We start from the raw sequence: 23,948 nt of genomic DNA on the forward strand, positions 1-23,948 counted from the left end.
GAGTCCTTCTGGCTGTTAGCGCCTCCTTGTTTCCGGCAATAAAATAGAATTATTTGATTTGATTCATTATGTTTGCGGGCGCGCGCGTGTGCGTGTGTATGTGTGTGTGTGTGTGTATGTATTCACCTAGTTGTGCTTGCGGGGGTTGAGCTCTACTCTTTCGGCTCGCCTCTCAACTGCCAATCAATCAACTGTTACTATCTACTAACAAACTAATTTCTTTTTTTTCACACACACACACACACACACACACACACACACACACACACACACACACACACACACACTCCCAGGAAGCAGCCCGTAGCAGCTGTCTATCTCCCAGGTACCTATTTACTGCTAGATAACAGGGGCATCAGAGTAAAAGAAACTCTGTCTATTTTTGTTTCTCGCCGGCGCGGCCCGGGCCACAGGATTACGAGTCCCGCGCGCTGCCCACCCAGCCACCAGACCCCCAGTATGTGTGTGTATAACTACTGATGGTCACGGTATCATCCACCTCCTCACTTAATGTCTTCCAACCGTCTGTTTGCAAAAATAGAACTTTTTTCTTATATATATTGTTTCGTCACCTTTGCTTCCTTAGCTTAAATCTATGACCGCTTCTTCTTGAAATGGTGTTTCAGGTGTGAAAAAATTCCTCTTTGTCTATTCTGTCGATTCCTGTTACTATTTTCTGAGTTAGTTTGTATGTGCGCGTGTGCTTGCGTGAGTGCGTGTGTGGTGCAGGCAATGTGGGTGAGGGGGAAGGTGGGGTGGGGGTTGACGGGGGGAGGTTGATGGTGTGGGGGGATGGAAGGGGGGGGGGCTGCTTTATTTACATGTGTCTCACTACCTCACAGCACCCTTGCTGTTCCTCATTGACACCAGAGCCGCCACCACCCACCATGCTAGAAGAAACAAGAGGGGATATGATCACAACATACAAGATATTGAAGGTAATAGAAACGGTGAACAGGGACAGACTCTTTAAATTGAGAGAAAGTTGGACAAGAGGACACAGGTGGAAGCTGGAAACGCAAATGAGTTGAAGACATGTAAAGTAAGTACTCGTACCCTGTACGGTGGGTCAACAAGTGGAATGTACTAAAGAAAGAAGTTGGGGAAGCCACCTCCAGTCACAAATTTATAGTTAGATTCGACAAATAATTCGAACGTCAGGGAAGTTAAATTATGACCCAAAAGGTACAGTAAGGCTGGTCGGCGGGGCATAAGGAGGTGGACTTCACTTCCCCGTAGACACTGATAGGTAACTACAACCATTATCACCACAATCACAACCACCAACACCAGCAAACGTAATAGTTGTTGCACAGGTTGCAACAGGGACGAAGAGTGCCATGTATGGTAACAGGTAAATGATTGTACTGTACATTCAACCTGTTCATACGGAGGAAATCCGCTCATGGGAATGGATTAACAACGACCATGTAATTAGTGGTAATATCTTTATCCATGATAAAGTTAGGATAATATTACTTTAGTTTACGATTTTATTAGGTTAAGTTTCATTACATTTGGTTACCTTAATACGGTGTATTAATGATAAGAATAAATATGGAATTAGAAAACTACTTCAGTATAACCGAGAATTCTGCTTACAGAAAACCAAATTCTTCAAAGAAAACGTTTTCAGCATGTATTTTTTTAAATTTTAAACCAACGATATATAATATAATAAAATTACAACGAGAATAATCATCTTAGTTCAAAAATTCACTTGCCAATTTACATGAATACTATCAATGGAACTGTAATATGCTTTTAGACCATTACAAATATCTAGATAACTACCCAGGTGGTTTGGGGGGGGGGAGGCGGGTGTGGTTCCTTATGGTAATTAATTTGCTCTGAGGACGGCGGGTTCCTGCATTATATGACTCAAGGATAGTTGTATCGTGAGGGGTGAAGAGCGGGAGAGACACCATAGCACCTTCCTAACAGTACAACGGTAGCGCCCGTTACAAGACCAGGAGTACTGTTGTTCCGTGACAAGAGCACAACGGCAGCACCACCAACAACAACAGCAGCAGCAACAATAGCAGCAACAGCAGCAGCCGCAGCCGCAGAAGCAGCCGCAGCAACAGGAACAATAGCAGCAACAGCAACAATATCAGCAGCATCAAAAATAGTAACAACAGCAACAATAGCAGCAGTAGCAACAATAGTAACAGCAGCAACAATAGTAACAGCAGCAACAGCAACAATAGTAACAGCAGCAACAGCAACAATAGTAGCAGCAACAGCAACAGTAGCAGCAACAGCAGCAACAAGTGTCATCAACAACAGCATGAGAGTTGGAAACAATAGCAACAGCGCCATAAAAGTAGCAGGAGGAAGTGCAGGAAGTACCCTATAAGCAGGAGCACCAGAGGAGCAAGAAGAGAGTAGAAGGAGAGGGAAGAGGAGGAGGAGAAATAAAAGAAGAAGGAGGGAATGAAGGAAAAGCAGGAAGAAGAGGAGGAGGAGGAGGAGGAGGAGGAGGAAGAGAGGGGACCAGCAACCAAGACAATGCTGGTGTGGGTTCCTCCTTACAGGGGTCAGCGGCCTAGACACGATTGCTTTGCCCTTGAAGCCCTTGCAAAGGTCATTCGCTGGCGGGGTTAAAATTCGCTCCGGCAGGGGACAATACCCTCGCCGTCGCCGCCTTCGCCGCCAGTATCACCGGGGCATTGTGGGTAGCTGGGGGCGGAGGATGGCGGGGAAGACGGAGGTGGGGGGGGTGGCGGGGGAGGAATGAAAGGGGTTCCTGAAGAGGCAATGGCAGAGGTTTGAGGGATTGGTTTGATGGAGTTGACAGGAAACTGGAAGCAGGTTCCTGGGAGATTGGAAGCGGGTTGGTGGGAGATTGGGAGATCGGGTTGGTGGGAGATTGGAAGTGGCATCGCTGCGGGTTCAGGAATGGCAAGGTTTGAGTGACTTGAACCTTTTCGTCATTTGTATAATTATTCGTCAATTGTGTCGTGGTTATTGTAGTGAAGTTGAGTGTGATGAGCAGTGCTTTTGTGTGTGTGTGTGTGTGTGTGTGTGTGTGTGTGTGTGTGTGTGTGTGTGTGTGTGTGTGTGTGTGTGTGTGTGTGTGTGTGTGTGTGTGTGTGTGTGTGTGTGTGTGTGTGTGTGAGTGTGTGAGTGTGTGAGTGTGTGAGTGTGTGAGTGTGTGAGTGTGTGAGTGTGTGAGTGTGTGAGTGTGTGAGTGAGTGAGTGAGTGAGTGAGTGAGTGAGTGAGTGAGTGAGTGAGTGAGTGAGTGAGTGAGTGAGTGAGTGAGTGAGTGAGTGAGGGGGGGGGGCTAGGGGAGAGGGTTAGACTAGAAGCTGAGAGTGTGAATGGGTCAAGTTCATTCTAATTGTTTACCACTTTCACTAATTAAATTTTGTTTCTTTCGCTTCTCTGGCTCTGTGTGTCTGTATCCCTTTGTTCTGTTGCAATATCTCTATCCGCCTTGTGTCTATTCAACTAAGTATCTTGCACGTTGTGATCATATCCCTTCTTGCCCTCTGTCTCTTCTCAACACCTCTGACTTAGTTATCGTCGTTCTCATAGCTCATATCTCTAAATCTTTGCTTCTCGTTTCGTTGAATTTCTTTGAACTTTATTTTCTTGTTTTATCATGTGTGAGTTCCATGCTGGTCCTGCTTACTATAGAACCGTGCACTGGGTGTCGCATTTACAATACCTCATTTCTGGTGTTGTTGAAAGCTATCGTTTGTTAATGGTGTTTAATGAGTCGTATGGTAGGTATGTGTGATGACAGGTCTATGCCGGATAGTGTATGATGAGGGGTGTATAGCAATTGATTGGAGAGTCTGGACTAGACAGCCGTGGGCCTCTGATGATCCTCTGAGGTGTGTGACGGTGGGAGGTGTGTGACGGTGGGAGGTGTGTGATACAGTGCTCTTTGATTGTGCCCATGGCACCTCTACATCTAGCGGAAGGGAAACCTCCTTCAAGGTCTATTTCTTGCTCGTTCTACTCTGCATTTCCTTCCGTACCTTTCGCTCCAGTATGTTGTTATTCTACTGTGCAAATTTGGGACCTGGCCTTCCAGTATGTCCCATGTATATTATTACTTGATACCTCTCTCGTCTCCTTTCCAGAGGTCCATTAACTTAGAGTGGACGGTACCTGCTTGATGGGGTTCTGGGAGGAGTTCTACTCCCCCAAGCCCGGACCGAGGCCAGGCATGACTTATGAAAGCTATCCTATCATTTATAAAGGATAGATCCTATCATAATCTATCTGATAGGACCTTATCATAAACGATCCTATCACTTTAAATAAACGTTAAGTCGTCAGAAATCATAATTCCCAGTAATTGTACATATTGTTTTCCTTTTAATGAGTAAGTCTGATTGTATCTTGTGCCTTGTGTTTTGTTTAAGATCATCATTTCCACTATACCTAAGTACCTGGAACTTATCACTGTTAAACCTCATATTATAATCATTTGCCCAATCAAAGACTTAAATAATATCGTCTTGTGCTTGCAGTGTCTTCTACACAAGTCATTTTCACGCTGATTTGTGTATTATCTGCAAAGGATGACACGAAGCTATGACATGTACTTTTGTCTATATCTGACATGAGCCTGAGAAAAAGCTACGGTGCCAGGAATGTGCCCTGGGGTACAGCGGTGCCAGGAATGTGCCCTCGGATATAGTGTTACCAGGACTGTGCCCTGGGGTACAGTGGTGCCAGGACTGTGCCCTGGGGTACAGTGGTGCCAGGACTGTGCCCTGGGGTACAGTTGTGCCAAGACTATGCCCTTGGGTACAGAGGTTTTCACTGCGTTTGGACGTGATTTGATTTCACTGACTGTTACTCTTTGCATTCTGTTTGACAGAAAGTTTAAAATCCGTCACCCTATTTTTCTGTTATTCTTATTTATCTCAGTTTAAAGCTACCACTCCATAGACATGCCTCGAATTCCTTTGCAAAGTCTGTGTATACAATATCTGAGTTTCGCTTTTCTTCTAATGCTTCTGTGATTTTTGTCATTGTTGTTGAGTCACTGTGAGAGACAGGATCTTCCCGCTCTAAATCCATGTCGACCTAGATTGTGAAGGTCTCCATAAAACATTGTCTCCATAAAACATAAACCATTGTCTCCATAAAACAGGAGATATGATTCCTAATCACTTTCAAATATTTATTTATTTATATACAAGAAGGTACATTGGGTTTATGAGAGTTCATAGCATTGATGTTTTTACATTCTCGTAAAGCCACAAGCACGCATAGCGTTTCGGGCAGTACGACAAAAGTAAAAAGTATGTATTTCGGGCAATACTTTTATTATGTGTGATATTAGTGCCACTGATCTCTCATGTTTAGCCAATAATTTGCCCCTTGCCTCGTGTAGAGTAGCAATATCTGCCACTTAAAGTACTTCTGGAATCTCTCCTGAATCCTAGTTTTTTCTCCATACTACACTAAGGACTCGTGCTACTCTACACTTCTTTATGGATATTGAATTCAAACAGCCAGCAGTTCCTGGAGGTGGGGGCATGTGCGGCATGTTGTCAATATTTCTTTTAAAAAATCAGCAACGTTCGTGTTGATATCAGTTATGTGTTCAGAGGTTTGAATATCATTTATAAATAAGCTGTCTAGCTCTTCCACCGTCATGTTGTTTACTTGGGTGATAAGTAACCTCATAATGATGTTTTAGGATCTTAGTTAGTTTCTTTGTCGTCCTTTGTGTATGAACCTTCACTTGTAAGTACAGGTCCAGTGCTGGTCGAGGATTTGTATTCTGTGGTAAAGTAGGAAATGAGGAGATATTTTGGATTCCTCTTTATCTCTGGTATTCTGTTCCAGTTTAATTTATTCGATCTGGTGGGAGGTGTGTGATGGTGGGAGGTGTGTGATGGTGGGATGTGTGTGATGATGGTGGGATGTGTGTGATGATGGTGGGAGGTGTGTGATGGTGGTGGGAGGTGTATGATGATGGGAGGTGTGTGTGACGGTGGGAGGTGTGTGATGGTGGGAGGTGTGTGATGGTGGGAGGTGTGTGATGGTGGGAGGTGTGTGATGGTGGGAGGTGTGTGATGGTGGGAGGTGTGTGATGGTGGGAGGTGTGTGATGGTGGGAGGTGTGTGATGGTGGGAGGTGTGTGACGGTGGGAGGTGTGTGACGGTGGGAGGTGTGTGATGATGGTGGGAGGTGTGTGATGATGGTGGGAGGTGTGTGACGGTGGGAGGTGTGTGATGGTGGGAGGTGTGTGACGGTGGGAGGTGTGATGACGGTGGGAGGTGTGTGACAGTGGGAGGTGTGTGACGGTAGGAGGTGTGTGATGGTGGTGGGAGGTGTGTGACGGTGGGAGGTGTGTGATGGTGGGAGGTGTGTGATGGTGGGAGGTGTGTGACGGTGGGAGGTGTGTGATGGTGGGAGGTGTGTGATGGTGGGAGGTGTGTGACGGTGGGAGGTGTGTGACGGTGGAAGGTGTGTGACGGTGGAAGGTGTGTGATGATGGGAGGTGTGTGATGATGGTGGGAGGTGTGTGATGGTGGGAGGTGTGTGACGGTGGGAGGTGTGTGACGGTGGGAGGTGTGTGACGGTGGGAGGTGTGTGATGATGATGGGAGGTGTGTGATGGTGGGAGGTGTGTGACGGTGGGAGGTGTGATGACGGTGGGAGGTGTGTGATGGTGGGAGATGTGATGATGGTGGGAGGTGTGTGACGGTGGGAGGTGTGTGACGATGGGAGGTGTGACGGTGGGAGGTGTGTGACGGTGGGAGGTAGAGAGGGAGCAGAAGAGACACATCTCCGCACCATCAGCTGGGCTGACCATTGTCAGGGGCGACACAGGACGCGGGTTCCGTCAGTGTTGACGTGTGGTGGCAGAGTGACCTTAGCTCGCCTGGTCTTCTTACCCAAGAGTCCCACTGCACTCCTCCCCTGCACTCCGCCGTCCCTGCACCCCGTCACCCCACCTCATCAACTCTTCCCTCTCAGACACCCTGGCGCCCGGGGCGGCATCCCAAGCACTCCTGAATATAAGGACTCCACCGTTCGCCAGTGTTGACTGAAGCAGTCACACTCATCCCCCCCCCCCCGGCTCCCCCCTCCCCCTACAAGCCAACTTTCCTTGGGGCTGAGGGGGGGGGGGAAGGAGTAAAGTGTATGGTGAAGCACAGGCAAAGGGAGAAGTTTGGAAATGGGAAATACAGTGTGTTATGATAGGCGGCGGGCTGTCCGCCTTGCTGACACGATGCGTGTGTGTGTTGGCAGCTAAGCTAATCTTGCTCTCTGTTGTCAGTGTGCTGTAAGAGTGTGTGTGCTGTTCTTCACATGTATTCCAGCATATGTCATGTCTGTAGGTGAATACTCTGTAGTATTCACATATAAACACTCCAGTGCTTTCACACTTTGACGTTCTTTTTATCAGTATTGATTATTTATATATTTTTATTTATTTTATTTATTTCATTATTTTTAAGAGAGGGAGAGCGTTTCTGATGAGTATTTCATCTGGGAATTATGTATTGTTGGGCTGGGTTTTCATCGAGTAAATCGAGGCTCTTGGGCCACCAGCTGTGGGAGCGGGGCGTCTCATCTTGCAAGCAATCTTTCTAACATTGGGTCCTCTAACATTGCTATCGTGTTCCACCAACTTCCACACCCTGATGCTACCTGGTTGATGGGGTTCTGGGAGTTCTTCTACTCCCCAAGCCCGGCCCGAGGCCAGGCTCGACTTGTGAGAGCTTGGTCCACCAGGCTGTTGCTTGGAGCGGCCCGCAGGGCCACATACACATGCCCGGCTGATCCGGAACTTCTCTTAGAAAACAGTCCAGTTTTCAAATGCTGCAGTCTGATGTTTAGTGGCTGTATGTCCAGGAGCTCATGGAGCTCCTGGATTGTCTGATCATATGGTGGACGGTGTTCTGCTGCTCTCCTTAGCGCCTTATTCTGCACTGCTTGTAGTTTTTGCATGTCAGATTCCTTTTAAGGTATGAAGTGGTACCAGAGGATATTCTATATGCGGTTAACACCCCTTCTCTCCCCCCCCCCCCCTCCTCCTCCGCCTCACATAACCCAGCTGCCCCTCACCCCCCCATCCCCGGAGGGCTAATGCTGACCACCACACGATGTTGACGTAGCATTGAATCACCGTTTATTTAACGTTTATCCTACGTTGATCATATATTGAATTATTGTTGATTATACATTGATTTAATTGTGAATTAACGCTAATCCTTTGTTGGTTCAACGTTAATCGTATGTTGGTTCAACCTTTTGTTTTGTTTTAATGCTATGTTGGTTTAACTTTAACATAAGTTGGTTTAATGTTGATCATACTTAGGTAACAGGCGCATCAGCGTTAAGGAAACTCTGCCCATCTGTCTCCGCCGGGTGCGGGGATCGAACCCCGGTCCCTAGGTCTACGAGTCTAGAGCGCTGTCCACTCGGCCACCCAGCCCCTATGTGTGTCCTCTATCGACGTTGTGACTTTAATATTGAGTTTTTTTTTAGGGATAATGATTTACAATTAATCTGATGATAAGGTAATTTGTAAAAGTGATGGAGTAATTTGTAAATGATTTATGGAGGTTATCTTATGAGCCGTGAGATGCTGTCAATGTGGCTCATGGCGGACTTTTCAAAGGTGGACTTCTTCAAGAAGTTCTTACAAGAAGTACCGGATTAATCGGGCTTAAATCTTAAAGGCATTGTAAATCTTCTTAAAATTATTTATAGTTGGGCCAACCCATTGTTAATTATAAATTTTTATTTGAGCATGATCTCTTTACAGAGATGGGTCAAGAAAGTAGTGCATCGCTAGAAGGGTTGTCAGCTCAGCAAGTTGCGGAAGCTATTGCAAAGCTGAATGCATCTAAATAAGCATATTTAATTGCTTGTTATGTATATACTACAAACACTTCAAGATAGACTCCTACACTTCAGCCCAATAAACCTGTACACATGTAGCTTTTGTATGTGTACTCACGCAAATGTACTTGCTGTGGCTGAGCTTCAGCTCTGCAGTCCATCCTCTTAACCTTTAATTTCCACAACCTTTTGACAGCTATTAAACCTTCATTCAAATCTGTATATACAGTCTTCCTCCATCACTTTACATGAGAGTTCTCTTAAACTGCCATATTACTCTGACAGCAGAGATGTTCTAATGTCTCTGGCTCATTTGAGTACGTAAAATGTTCCCTCCAGGTTCGTGTCCCGCCCATGTTAAACACCATGTAGTGATCATATCTTTCTTGGTTCCTTTCGCGGCAAGTCATTCCTATCAGCCGTGAGGCAAGTGTGGCGAGGCGTCTCTCTCAGCGCTCCTAGGCTACGTTAGTGTGATAAAGACTGGGGATAGACTGCTGTCAATGTTTATAAACAATGTAACTGGCTTCTCAAGGCTGCAGCTTACTTAGCCAAACGCACTCTGACGTTTAGTCGGTCGGGAGCCGGTCGGCCGAGCGGACAGCACGCTGTTCTTGTGATCCTGTGGTCCCGGGTTCGATCCCGGCCGCCGGGGAGAAACAATGGGCAGAGTTTCTTTCACCCTATGCTTCTGTTACCTAGCAGTAAAATAGGTACCTGGGTGTTAGTCAGGTGTCACGGGCTGCTTCCTGGGGGTAGAGGCCTGGTCGAGGACCGGGCCGCGGGGACACTAAAGCCCCGAAATCATCTCAAGATAAGAAGATAGTCATTTATTATGCACCCCATACCGGGGGCGGTGGTGGAAAAGGTTAGAGGCACATACTGGGTTCAGGCAAGTGACAATCTTGTAAAGCCAGTTACACACACGCGCTGGAAGCCTTCTTTTCGACGGCTCATAAAACGGAGGAAAGTGTCCTGAAAGATATTACTGATAGGAACGTTATCCCCCATAGACCAAAATCAGAAGACACAATTAACAATTTACTACAAAAACAAGAAGACGGACAACCGACTCATGAAGAACTCTCCAGACACCAAACAGAACGCCTTGAAAGAAACCAACGTCGTCTATGCCTTCACATGCCTACTTGGGGACTGTCAGCCCCAAAGATCTCAGTATATAGGCAAGACAACAACGTCCCTCTCTTGGCGATTAACAATGTACAAACAGGGCTCCATCAAGGAGCATATAATCCCCTCTGAACTGCAACACTGAGGCGCTGAAGCAGGAAACTGGCCGCTCTTGAGTCTTTAGTTTTCCCAATGAGGTCCTCACCCACCTCCTTTAGGAACTTAAGTGCACATTTACCCCAGGCGCCCAGAGTCTCAGAGCCTATCGGCACGAACCTGTAACAACGTTCTAGGTCTCTGTACTTGTTGGGTTTCTGTGTCTCCCTGAAGGTGGCTGCCCCGCCTCCCTCAACTGTACTGTGAGGTAGAAAGGTAGACAGCCAATGTAGACGCCCACGTGTAGTCCCATACGACCTGTTTACCTTCCCTCCATGGCTGCAGGGTGACTCCATCTGGGCGTTTTTGGTTGTTGCAGTGAAGGGACAACAGTGAGGGTTGCGGGTTGCAACCTTCACTGTTGCAACCATCGGGATGCAACAGTAACATGGTCAGCGGGTTGCAACTATCTTACATCTTCAGCTGTGAGATCCAACAGGATGAACAACAGTGAAGGAACAGGTACTGAAACTGAGGATACGAGCACACAGATTCACTACAAACGACAACATAAGGTATTATTTTTATATATATATATATATATATATATATATATATATATATATATATGTCGTACCTAGTAGCCAGAACGCACTTCTCAGCCTACTATGCAAGGCCCGATTTGCCTAATAAGCCAAGTTTTCATGAATTAATTGTTTTTTGTCTACCTAACCTACCTAACCTAACCTAACCTAACTTTTTTGGCTACCTAACCTAACCTAACCTATAAAGATAGGTTAGGTTAGGTTAGGTAGGGTTGGTTAGGTTCGGTCATATATCTACATTAATTTTAACTCCAATAAAAATAAATTGACCTCATACATAATGAAATGAGTAGCTTTATCATTTCATAAGAAAAAAAAATAGAGAAAATATATTAATTCAGGAAAACTTGGCTTATTAGGCAAATCGGGCCTTGCATAGTAGGCTGAGAAGTGCGTTCTGGCTACTAGGTACGACATATGTATATATATATATATATATATATATATATATATATATATATATATATATATATATATATATATATATATATAATATGCACATTTTCTTTTTTATATCACAAATGATTCAAGAAGTGGCCTATAACAGTCTCTATCCAAGGTTATTTACATGTACGGTGAGTCAGTTACACAGTTAACTGACACCACCCAACTGGGCGGCAGCTTTACAGTCACGTGCAGACTGAACCTACAGTAAGCAAACTCTGAATACTTGGCTAATATTCCTGCCAGTACTTCATTATGAATGAAGTACTTCATTATGAATGAAGTACTTCATTATGAATGAAGTACTTACACATTTCTTGGACATCATTGACGGTGTTATCTCTGAATTCCGCGAATTGTATAATGACCCAAGGATATTTAAGGCACCTGACAGCTGAGTGGACAGCGCTTCGTATTCGTAGTCCTGAGGTTCCGGGTTCGATCCCCGGTGGAGGCGGAGACAAATGGGCAAAATGTTTCTTTCGCCCTGATGCCCCTGTTACCTGGCAGTAAATAGGTACCTGGGAGTTAGACAGCTGCTACGGGCTGCTTCCTGGGGATGTGTAACAAAAAGGAGGCCTGGTCGAGGACCGGGCCACGGGGACGCTAAGCCCCGAAATCATCTCAAGATAATCTCAAGATATGTGAATAGTTCCGCAGTTAAACCATGTAATTACGTTATCAAAATTGGAACTTGTTTAGCCAAATGAATCTTGGGGTATAGTTCCTAAGCTAATTATCTGTCTGTGTAACCTTTTCCGCTGCCGCCCACAGGATGGGTATCGAGTTATTGCGCCCTCTAGCGTGTAGGCGCGTGGGTTGCTTCTCCAACCTGCCAACCAACTGGAGAAAAACACACATGTCCTCAAAGGCCGAGGTCCTCCTTGGATAGAGGCACCTCCTTGGATAGAGGCACCTCCTGGGATAGAGGCACCTCCTTGGATAGAGGCACCTCCTGGGATAGATGCACCTCCTTGGATAGAGGCACCTCCTGGGATAGATGCACCTCCTTGGATAGAGGCACCTCCTGGGATAGAGGCACCTCCTGGGATAGATGCACCTCCTTGGATAGAGGCACCTCGGCCCTGTGGCCCTGACGTCAGAGGCTTAGTGGCTCTACGACTACCACTTAGTGGCATGTCCAACGTCTACTTCCTTCTCACAGGATGGGTAAGGATCCACTGATGGTCTTTGGACGGGTATGAGGTGCCTCTGATGAACAAATCCACAAGGGCCGTGATGAGGGTTCGAGCGGCCCTTGTGGATTTGTTCATTTGATGCATCACGCTATTGTGATTTGTGTGTGGCTGTATAACCTTGGTTCACGCAACCCGCGGCGTGAGGACGAGGATGCTGCCACACGCATCCCGCCACAACAGCTGGGAGATGTAAACACCATGATTCCCAGAAACTCCCCCAGGGGGCAGCAGCGGCACAATGGTGGCTGAGGAGTGCGAGAGAGACTGATGAATGGTCGCCAACAAAATATATGACCAGTAGAGAGAGAGAGAGAGAGAGAGAGAGAGAGAGAGAGAGAGAGAGAGAGAGAGAGAGAGAGAGAGAGAGAGAGAAAGAGAGAGAGAGAGAGAAAGAGACAGAGAGAGAGAGAGAGAAAGAGAAAGAGACAGAGAGAGAGAGAGAGAGAGAGAGAGAGAGAGAGAGAGAGAGAGAGAGAGAGAGAGAGAGAGAGAGAGAGAGAGAGAGAGAGAGAGAGAGAGAGAGAGAGAAAGAGACAGAGAGAGAGAAAGAGACAGAGAGAGAGAAAGAGACAGAGAGAGAGAGAGAGAGAGAGAGAGAGAGAGAGAGAGAGAGAGAGAGAGAGAGAGAGAGAGAGAGAGAGAGAGAGAGAGAGAGAGAGAGAGACAGAGAGAGAGAGAGAGAATGAGGGACAGTGACAAGGAAATATATATGAGATGGAGGAATGGAAATGTCGGACGACAAAATGTAATGTAAAGAGCACGAGACGATAGAGAGTGATATCATAGTGAGTTGGAGGAAGGGGTAGAGAATGAGATGGAGAGGAGGGAAGAAAATGAGGTAAGGATAGAGGTAGAAAGATGGGAAGGGAAGGAGGAAGGAACGAAGAACAGACAGAAAGCCCCCCCCACACACACACACCACCAGCACCCTCCCCCCACTCCACCTCAGGTACCTCCCCCTCCCCCTCAGATCAACTCTAGCAATCCTACTCACTCGAACATTTGATACCACGATTCCCCTTTGCATATCGTCAACCTATGTGGCACGAGTCAATATTTGGGCTCCACGGCGTGTGCAATGTTCCTCAGGTATCAATGTATCCTCAGGTATCAATGTTCCTCAAGCTGAATGTTGCATTCCTTCACCATTCCACTTGGGTCAATTGAAGTGGTGGACGGTTGGAGTAGAGTGCCAGGGTCCATCGAAGCAATGGATGGGTGGACAGGAGGGTGTGGTGGTGGACAGGAGAGTGTGGTAGACAGGAGTGTGGTGGTGGACAGGAGAGTGTGGTGGTGGACAGGAGAGTGTGGTAGACAGGAGTGTGGTGGTGGACGGGGTGTGTGGTAGACAGGAGTGTGGTGGTGGACGGGGTGTGTGGTAGACAGGAGGGTGTGGTGGTGGACAGGAGAGTGTGGTAGACAGGAGTGTGGTGGTGGACAGGAGAGTGTGGTAGACAGGAGTGTGGTGGTGGACAGGAGAGTGTGGTAGACAGGAGGGTGTGGTGGTGTACAGGAGAGTGTGGTAGACAGGAGTGTGGTGGTGGATAGGAGAGTGTGGTAGACAGGAGTGTGGTGGTGGACAGGAGAGTGTGGTAGACAGGAGTGTGGTGGTGGACAGGAGAGTGTGGTAGACAGGAGTGTGGTGGTGGACGGGGTGTGTGAGGGATTGTAAGGACAATGACCTTCAGATGACCCGGGAACTAAGTCACCCACTCACAACGGACATTAACCTCTGTCTTATCGCACACACCCCCCTTTCCCCAACCCCCCCAACCCCAACCTCCTGCAGCCATCTCCCCCCACTCACCCCTCCCTCTCTCCCCCCCACCCCTCCATCCCTCTCCCTCTCTCCTCCCATTCCTTACCGTAAATAACACCAATACGGCTCTTCCCTGCAGTGATGTTTTTCTAGTTATGTTTATTGTTTGTTCACTGACGTCTTCCATATTTACCTGGCGTCAACATTGTGGCGTCAACATTGTGGCGTCAATATTGTGGCGTCAACATTGTGGCGTCAACATTGTGGCGTCAACATTGTGGCGTCAACACTGTCATGTCTCCCTCCCCTCACTGGCACTGTCATCCCTTCCTCCCCTCACTGGCACTGTCATCCCTCCCTCCCCTCACTGGCACTGTCATCCCTCCCTCCCCTCACTGGCACTGTCATCCCTCCCTCCTCTCACTGGCACTGTCATCCCTCCTCTCACTGGCACTGTCATCCCTCCCTCCCCTCACTGGCACTGTCATCCCTCCCTCCCCTCACTGGCACTGTCATCCCTACTTCCCCTCACTGGCACTGTCATCCCTCCCTCCAAACTGGCATTACCTCCAGTTTACATGTAATTGATTTCGAATTCGAATTGTCAGTGCCTCGTTCTCTGTTCGAAATATAATTTTTTGTGTGTGTGTGACACCGGCCGGGAGCCGCCTGTCATTAAATGACAGATCTCTGACACCTGCAAGTATTTATGTGACTTTAATTTGTTGTTGTTTATGGAATATTGCGGAACCGCTGTCAGTGGCGTCAGACACAGCGGTCAAATATGGAGTGTTGGGGGATTGTGAGTCATGTGTGTGTGTGTGTGTGTGTGTGTGTGTACACCTGTGCTTGTGTGTGATCACACCGGGTGCCCGCGGGGGGTGACACAGGCTCTTGGGCCCCGCCTCAGCGCTATAACTGACCTTAGTGATGTTATCTTCTGAAGTGTGTGTGTGTGTGTGTGTGTGTGTGTGTGTGTGTGTGTGTGTGTGTGTGTGTGTGTGTGTGTGTGTGTGTTATTATGACTTTCTCTTAGGCAAATATAATGTTCTATAATGTTGCGGTAAACTAAATTATGTATGTACACACATTGATGAATAGTTTTGAATTTGAAAGGAGCCTGAGGCTATAAGTTTCAGAATCTATTCGGACAATTACATACAAGTTATTAATGCCCCACAAGGGTTTCCACCCCATGGGCACCAATACCCCCCCCCCCAAAAAAAAAATAAAAAATGTGTATTAAAAATTCCCGTTAGTCTTACTAACTGGATCGGGTCATTAATGGTTATATTTTCATTATAACTTGTTAATATCTCGATTATCGTGTGACCAAACATTCTGAATAAGATTAATACGAATTCATCTCGTGAATTTGTTCAGTAGTCAAGGAGCAATGGGTAAATTTTTCCTTCAGCTGTTTAGCCTTCCTAGCAGATAACCCGTGTACAGCTATGGTACACTAGCCACCCCATGTACAGCTATGGTACACTAGCCACCCCATGTACAGCTATGGTACACTAGCCACCCCATGTACAGCTATGGTACACTAGCCACCCCATGTACAGCTATGGTACACTAGCCACCCCATGTACAGCTATGGTACACTAGCCACCCCATGTACAGCTATGGTACACTAGCCACCCCATGTACAGCTATGGTACACTAGCCACCCCATGTACAGCTATGGTACACCAGCCACCCCATGTACAGCTATGGTACACTAGCCACCCCATGTACAGCTATGGTACACCAGCCACCCCATGACCAGCTATGGTACACCAGCCACCCCTATGTACAGCTATGGTACACCAGCCACCCCATGACCAGCTATGGTACACCAGCCACCCCATGACCAGCTATGGTACACCAGCCACCCCATGTACAGCTATGGTACACCAGCCACCCCATGTACAGCTATGGTACACCAGCCACCCCATGTACAGCTATGGTACACCAGCCACCCCATGTACAGCTATGGTACACCAGCCACCCCATGTACAGCTATGGTACACCAGCCACCCCATGTACAGCTATGGTACACAAGCCACCCGCATGACCAGCTATGGTACACGAGCCACCCCATGACCAGCTATGGTACACCAGCCACCCCCATGACCAGCTATGGTACACGAGCCACCCCATGACCAGCTATGGTACACAAGCCACCCCATGACCAGCTATGGTACACAAGCCACCCCCATGACCAGCTATGGTACACCCAAGATCCGGGCCACTACTCCAGGTTGCCAAGCAACATTTCTCAAGCAAGATGCGCAAGAAGGCGTTCGCGCACGACCGGATGCGAACCGATCACTTTGGCGACACTTCCCTCCCCCGTCATTTCTATATATTTCTTGTCAGGACCGGGTTAAGAGACGTATACTTAACCTTTCCTTGGTGCGAGATGAAATCTTGTCTGTGTGCTCCTCGGGGGATTATTGCAACCATTACTGCAATAAAAAAAATAGCCGCGCCGGGAATCGATCCCCGGGACTACAAGACTATGTATCGTGTTGGTGACAGGACGCGAGCGGCAGCCAGGCGAGGGAGAATATATATGGTTCGCTGGCGTCCACCACACCATCCTTGAGCGCCATGTCTTATATTTTTTGTTATCTTGGCTGTTCTTATCGTCACTGCTGTGGCTTTTTGTTGTCGCTGATTGCCTTTTGTGTGGTCTTGATTCTCTTTCGGGTGCTGTTTGCTGCTGTTACTGGTGGTGCTCCGGCCCCGCTCCTGATGCTGGTGATCCCCCCTTGCTGCTGCTACTGCTGCTGCTACTTGCTAGCATCACAGCCCCCTCATAGTTAAAGCCGATACTCCAGCGTGTCCTCACCCGCCCGGTCCAGACATTCCCTCCCCCTCCCTCCCACATCCCCCCTTCCCCTAAACCATCCCTCCTTCCCCACCTTACGACCACCAGTATCTTCCCTCACTGACACACTTCCTTCACCTTCACTCACCCCGCCACAATACACTTTCCTCACCCATCACCCATGGGTTACTCTGCCTCGCTTACCTTCGCTCTAGTCTGCTTCCCCCCCCCCCTTGCCTACCCCTCTCCTCCCTACCTGTTCCAAAAACAATCTCAGAGAGAGAGAGAGAGAGAGAGAGAGAGAGAGAGAGAGAGAGAGAGAGAGAGAGAGAGAGAGAGAGAGAGAGAGAGAGAGAGAGAGAGAGAGAAATAGAGTTGCCTCATATTATCAAGTACTATAAAACTAGGTATAAAACCCAGAGGTATTTTTTCCATAAATATAAAATATCCACTGTTATCTCTCCACCTTCCTCCAACACCCGGTGCATCCCTGTGTGTACGACTTTGCATAACTCTCTCTCTCTCTCTCTCTCTCTCTCTCTCTCTCTCTCTCTCTCTCTCTCTCTCTCTCTCTCTCTCTCTCTCTCTCTCACACACACACACACAGTGTGTGTGTGTGTGTGTGTGTTCTAGACAAGTCACTAGACTAGTCCCAGAACTAAGAGGCATGAGTTACGAGGAAAGGCTGCGGGAAATGCACCTTACGACACTGGAAGACTGAAGTGAGGGGGAGACATGATCACTACCTACAAAATCCTCAGGGGGGAATTGACAGGGTAGATAAGGATAAACTATTCAACACTGGTGGTACGCGAACAAGGGGACACAGGTGGAAACTGAGTACCCACATGAGCCACAGGGACGTTAGAAAGAACTTTTTCAGTGCTAGAGTAGTTAACAGATAAAATGCATTAGGCAGTGATGTAGTGGAGTCTGACTCCATACACAGTTTTAAATGTAGATATGGTAGAGCCCAGTAGGCTCAGGAATCTGTACACCAGTTGATTGAGTTGAGAGGCGGGACCAAAGAGCCAGAGCCCAACCCTCGCAAGCACAAACCACGGTGTGTGTGTGTCCACTGTGCAGTTTCAAGCATGACCCAATCAGGGACAGCAGGAGGCTCCTGGCGGAGTGCGAGGAACGGTCCATGTGGCGGGGTTGGCAGGTGCCCGCAGCGCGGTGTGCAACCTGTCCTCCCACATCCTCGCTTTTCCCTCGTGCGCGTTACATAAGGCCAAAAACTGTCGTACTAGTACATGAAAAAGGCTGGCGAAAGTGACGTACTGTCCCGTTTTCTGTTTTTGGGTCCTCTGGTAGGTTAGGATAAAGGCACTTTACATTGATCGTTTTCTTGACGTTGGGGAAACGTTAGGGGGACGGGGGGGGGGGGTGAGGGGGGGGGTGGCACCACAACACGAGACTGTCCAGCTGTTGAAGGACGAGGAGCGGGACGAAGGCCATTGAGGAAGGGGACACGAGGTGGAAGCCAGGGGCCAGATTCACGAAGTAGTTACGCAAACACTTACGAACCTGAACATCTTTTCTTTATCTTTGACGGCTTTGTTTCCAATTACTAAAAAGTTAATGAGCCCCGAAGCACCAGGAGGCTGTTTATAACAATAACAACAGTTGATTGGCAAGTTTTCATGCTTGTAAACTGTTTAATAAATGTAACTAAAGCCGTCAAAGATTGAAGAAAGATGTACACGTTCGTAAGTGCTTGCGTAACTGCTTCGTGAATCTGGCCCCAGAGCCACTGATCAAGCGTTAAGAGATAATGAGGTTCAAGCCAGGTGGTCGGACACGCTGCTATCACCTGGCACCGGGCACACCCAACTGACCGCCTCAATGTTGCACAAGTCTCTACCTGAACGCAAACAAACACAAGATAACGTCATCGGGTGACGTCACACCTCCCAGATGGCACGATTTCATATTTCAGGCGCCTGTACTCGGTGGCTTGTACTCGCCTAGTTGTGCTTGCGGGGGTTGAGCTTCGGCTCTGTGGTCCCGCTTTTTCAACTGTCAGTCTAGTGATGCACAGGTTTTTGAGCCTACTGGGCTCATTTATATCCACATTTAAGTGTGTGTGTGCATTTACTATTTGTGTCTGTAGAATCGAGCTATTAGCTCTTGGACCCCGCCTTTCTAACCAATCTATTTTTCTTCTATTATATCTACTACATATATTTCTCTCTAACACACACACTCCCAGGTACCTATTTACTGCTAGGTGAACAGGTGCATCAGGGTGAAACAAACTCAGTCCATTTATTTCCGCCTCCGCCGGGAATGGAACTCGGGTTATCTTGAGATGATTTCGGGGCTTTTTAGTGTCCCCGCGGCCCGGTCCTCGACCAGGCCTCCACCCCCAGGAAGCAGCCCGTGACAGCTGACTAACACCCAGGTACCTATTTTACTGCTAGGTAACAGGGGTATAGGGTGAAAGAAACTCTGCCCATTGTTTCTCGCCGGCGCCCGGAATCGAACCTGGGACCACAGGATCACAAGTCCAGTGTGCTGTCCGCTCGGCCGACTGGCTCGGGCCATTAGGACAATACCCATGGTGAGATTCCGTCTAGATCAACAGCCTTTCTCACATCCAGAACCAACAGGTGTCGTGTCTCTTGACCTCATCTCTTGTAATTTCGAACCCTTCCAAGGCCGCCTGGGTTACTGCCCCCCTCTTGAAACTGTGTATGAAGTCAGCCTCCACCACATCACTTCTTAGTGCATTCCATTTACTAACTACTCTGACACTGAAAAAGTTCTTTCTAACGTCCCTGTGACTCATTTGGGTACTCAGCTTCCACCTGTGTCCCCTTGTTCGTGTAACACCCGAGTTAAATAATCCATCCTTGTCTACCCTATCACATCCCCTGAGAATTCTGTATGTGGTGATCATGTCTCCCCGAGCTCTTCTGTCTTCCAGCGAGGTGAGGTGCAGGGTGAGTGTGCGCGCGCGCAAGTGTGTTCTAGCCTGAAAACCTCGTTAACTGATGTCTGCGGTAAACTCCCCCCCCCCCCTCTCACATATACTATAAATGTCGGAAAGTTGTCGGAAAAAAACGCTGTTTGTATATTTTTAACTTAGCGAATGTCGCTAGAGTGCGTGTTTACTCCGTACGCAGCTTCCTCTTATATATAAGCCTTCCCACGCACACCACAACATACTTTCACTCACTCATTCACTCACTCACTCACTCACTCACACACATTCCATTCCAGCCCAGGACCACTCATACCTCATTCCCGCCTTGCCACAGTCAGTACTGGTGAAGAGGAGAGGCGTGTCTCCCACCTGTCAGCCAAGCCTGGCTTCTGTACTCCCCTCCGGCCCAGGCCCGGCCACACACCTACCTCCCCACACAACTATGCACCAGTGCCCACATAAGAAAGCCGCTACACACATAAGAAAACCAGTACCCACAAAGCTGGGAAGGCAGGAGCCCTTAGGAGCCGACGGGCGACTCTACAAGCACAACATCTTGGTAAATACAGGAGCCTGTCCATGTGCGGACAGTATACCAATGTTTCTTGGGGCAGGCAGGGCAGGCGGGGCACGCTTCGCGCATGCTCAACTGGGCATGAGAGGCGGGCACTCATGCGCGCGCACATGCTCGCATCTGTTACGACAATTTATCCGATGAATCAGGGGAAACGGACATGTAGAGAGGGGGGTATGGGCTCACCACAGCCCGTGCTACTTGGAACATTTTGTTCCAGGTGTTACCTTTACCTTTGTTACCTTTGTTACCAAATGTTACCTTTGGGGACGGGTATAGGTGTATATGTCTCCGTCTAACACACCAATATCAGATACAAGGTGATTATCATCACTACAACCACTATAGCCCATAATAAACACCATCATCACCACCACATATCGTCACCACAACCACTACCCATCACCACCACAGAGCCTCATGACCATATATCATCACCACAAGAGACCAGAAGAGGAACAGAATGTTCACTACTCATACAAAAGGAATCTTTTCAACGTTTTGAATAAGCAACAGTCAGAAACCACCTTGGAATATATGGGTAATATATATCTCGAACTATCTACTTCTTTTGTAAGGTCTGATGGCGTAGTGGGTTAAAGCATACTAGTTATGCCAGCTACTGGAAGGTAGTTGTGCTTTCTGGGTTCGAGTCCCACTGGTGGGTGTTGTCCAAAGATTGTATATATATATATATATATATATATATATATATATATATATATATATATATATATATATATATATATATATATATATATATATATATATATATATATATATATATATATATATATATATATATGTGAACCTACGCCTTTTTCCAGGCGAGGTGCAGGCGGTGAAGCAGGTCCCGTCTCCTGCCTCACCACGCCACCAGCAGACTGCTCAGGCCGGCACTGAGCAGTCTGGGTCTGCTCAGGCCTCGTACCTAATAAGCCTTATTTGATTTTGATTGTTGCCGCCGGAAGCGGCTAGTTTATTGTTCACCCCATACTCATCCTGTGAGCGGTAGCGCAAAAAGCATTACAGAGGGCACAAAAGGTCTTTATCAGACCTCATCTTAGATTATTACATAAACAATTTCATCTACCCTTCACACCTTATAGTTACATGTCAGCTTGTTACAGGGAATGTTCTATTTCAAGAGCTATACATTTACAGTAAGTCATTATACATTAATGGTCGGTCTTATCGCTAATACATAATTGTTTGATCAATGGAGATGTTAGTCATAGTACGTCTTACTGGAGGGAGATGCTATAGTAGGGGGAATGGTGATAAACAATACACGCGTATATAAGATCTTATCGCTGCTATCTTGGAGTTCACCCCATCTATATTACCTGTTATATCTCTCATGTCTATATAAGTGTAGTATACTATATGATAAATATAATCTATGGTGAGCAGTGTTTAATATATATATATATATATATATATATACATATAAGCTCCTCCAAGGAAGCTTATACCTCCTCTTTATACCTTATACCACCTCCTTCAAGGAAAGGGGTGGTAGGAGAAAAGCACACAGAAACTGTATTGGAGGGGATCTAAACATTCCCTCTAATGCGTTATGCGTGGTTTCCTCCGAGGCTATGGGTCCCCCTTCTTCCAGCTAGAGGTGGTACTCCCTTCCTATATATATATATATATATATATATATATATATATATATATATATATATATATATATATATATATATATATATATATATATATATATATATATATATATATATATATATATGTCGTACCTAGTAGCCAGAACGCACTTCTCAGCCTACTATGCAAGGCCCGATTTGCCTAATAAACCAAGTTTTCATGAATTAATTGTTTTTCGACTACCTAACCTACCTAACCTAACCTAACCTAACTTTTTCTGCCACCTAACCTAACCTAACCTATTAAGACAGGTTAGGTTAGGTTAGGTAGGGTTGGTTAGGTTCGGTCATATATCTACGTTAATTTTAGCTCCAATAAAAAAAAATTGACCTCATACATAATGATATGGGTAGCTTTATCATTTCATAAGAAAAAAATTAGAGAAAATATATTAATTCAGGAAAACTTGGCTTATTAATCAAATCGGGCCATGCATAGTAGGCTGAGAAGTGCGTTCTGGCTACTAGGTACGACATATATATATATATATATATATATATATATATATATATATATATATATATATATATATATATATATATATATATATATATTAGTATATTTTGGTAGTAGTCTTTCCTGTAGACATATATTATTAAATATGACCGAAAAAGTAAGATTAATAATTCTAAATATATAAATAGAGAAAATTCGTGATAGAATTATTAATCTTACTTTTTCGGTCATATTTAATAATATATATATATATATATATATATATATATATATATATATATATATACGTAAACTTGCCTAAAAAACACGTCAAAGGTACAAAGGTAAACACACATTGGACTCAACCCCTGCAAGAGACTCGAACCCAGAAAGCACAGATGTTCGCGCACCTGTACGTAACAGGTGGTAGTGAGGGAGTATATGGGAGGGACCTCGTAGCGGGGTAGTGAGTAGATGGGAGGGACCTCGTAGCGGGGTAGTGAGTAAATGGGAGGGACCTCGTAGCGGGGTAGTGAGTAAATGGGAGGGACCTCGTAGCAGGGTAGTGAGTAGATGGGAGGGACCTCCTAGCGGGGTAGTGAGTAGATGGGAGGGACCTCGTAGCGGGGTAGTGAGTAGATGGGAGGGACCTCGTAGCGGGGTAGTGAGTAGATGGGAGGGACCTCGTAGCGGGGTAGTGAGTAAATGGGAGGGACCTCGTAGCAGGGTAGTGAGTAGATGGGAGGGACCTCCTAGCGGGGTAGTGAGTAGATGGGAGGGACCTCGTAGCGGGGTAGTGAGTAAATGGGAGGGACCTCGTAGCAGGGTAGTGAGTAGATGGGAGGGACCTCGTAGCGGGGTAGTGAGTAGATGGGAGGGACCTCGTAGCGGGGTAGTGAGTAGATGGGAGGGACCTCGTAGCGGGGTAGTGAGTAAATGGGAGGGACCTCGTAGCGGGGTAGTGAGTAAATGGGAGGGACCTCGTAGCAGGGTAGTGAGTAGATGGGAGGGACCTCGTAGCAGGGTAGTGAGTAGATGGGAGGGACCTCGTAGCAGGGTAGTGAGTAGATGGGAGGGACCTCCTAGCGGGGTAGTGAGTAGATGGGAGGGACCTCCTAGCGGGGTAGTGAGTAGATGGGAGAGACCTCGTAGCGGGGTAGTGAGTAGATGGGAGAGACCTCGTAGCGGGGTAGTGAGTAGATGGGAGAGACCTCGTAGCAGGGTAGTGAGTAGATGGGAGAGACCTCGTAGCGGGGTAGTGAGTAGATGGGAGAGACCTCGTAGCGGGGTAGTGAGTAGATGGGAGAGAGAGCAGTTAGCCTCACTACACACAACTTGTCCATCAACACTTGACTGAGCTCAGCGAGGCTGCACCCGACCTTTCCCGGCTCGCCACCTCAAATCCCCCGCCCCCCCCCCCCCCGCCCCCGCCCCCAGCACCTCACCTGTACCCCCCCC

General features: G+C 47.1%; 1 protein-coding gene across 1 annotated transcript in view; it reads right to left on the minus strand.

Moving 5' to 3' along the window:
• LOC123754004 (uncharacterized) overlaps window positions 1-23,948 on the minus strand; it is a 152,615-nt gene that overhangs the window by 87,042 nt on the left and 41,625 nt on the right. The gene's annotated exons all lie outside the window — the stretch shown is intronic.

Source organism: Procambarus clarkii, chromosome 6 (assembly GCF_040958095.1).
Source record: "Procambarus clarkii isolate CNS0578487 chromosome 6, FALCON_Pclarkii_2.0, whole genome shotgun sequence".
NCBI classification, from domain to species: Eukaryota; Metazoa; Arthropoda; class Malacostraca; order Decapoda; family Cambaridae; genus Procambarus; species Procambarus clarkii.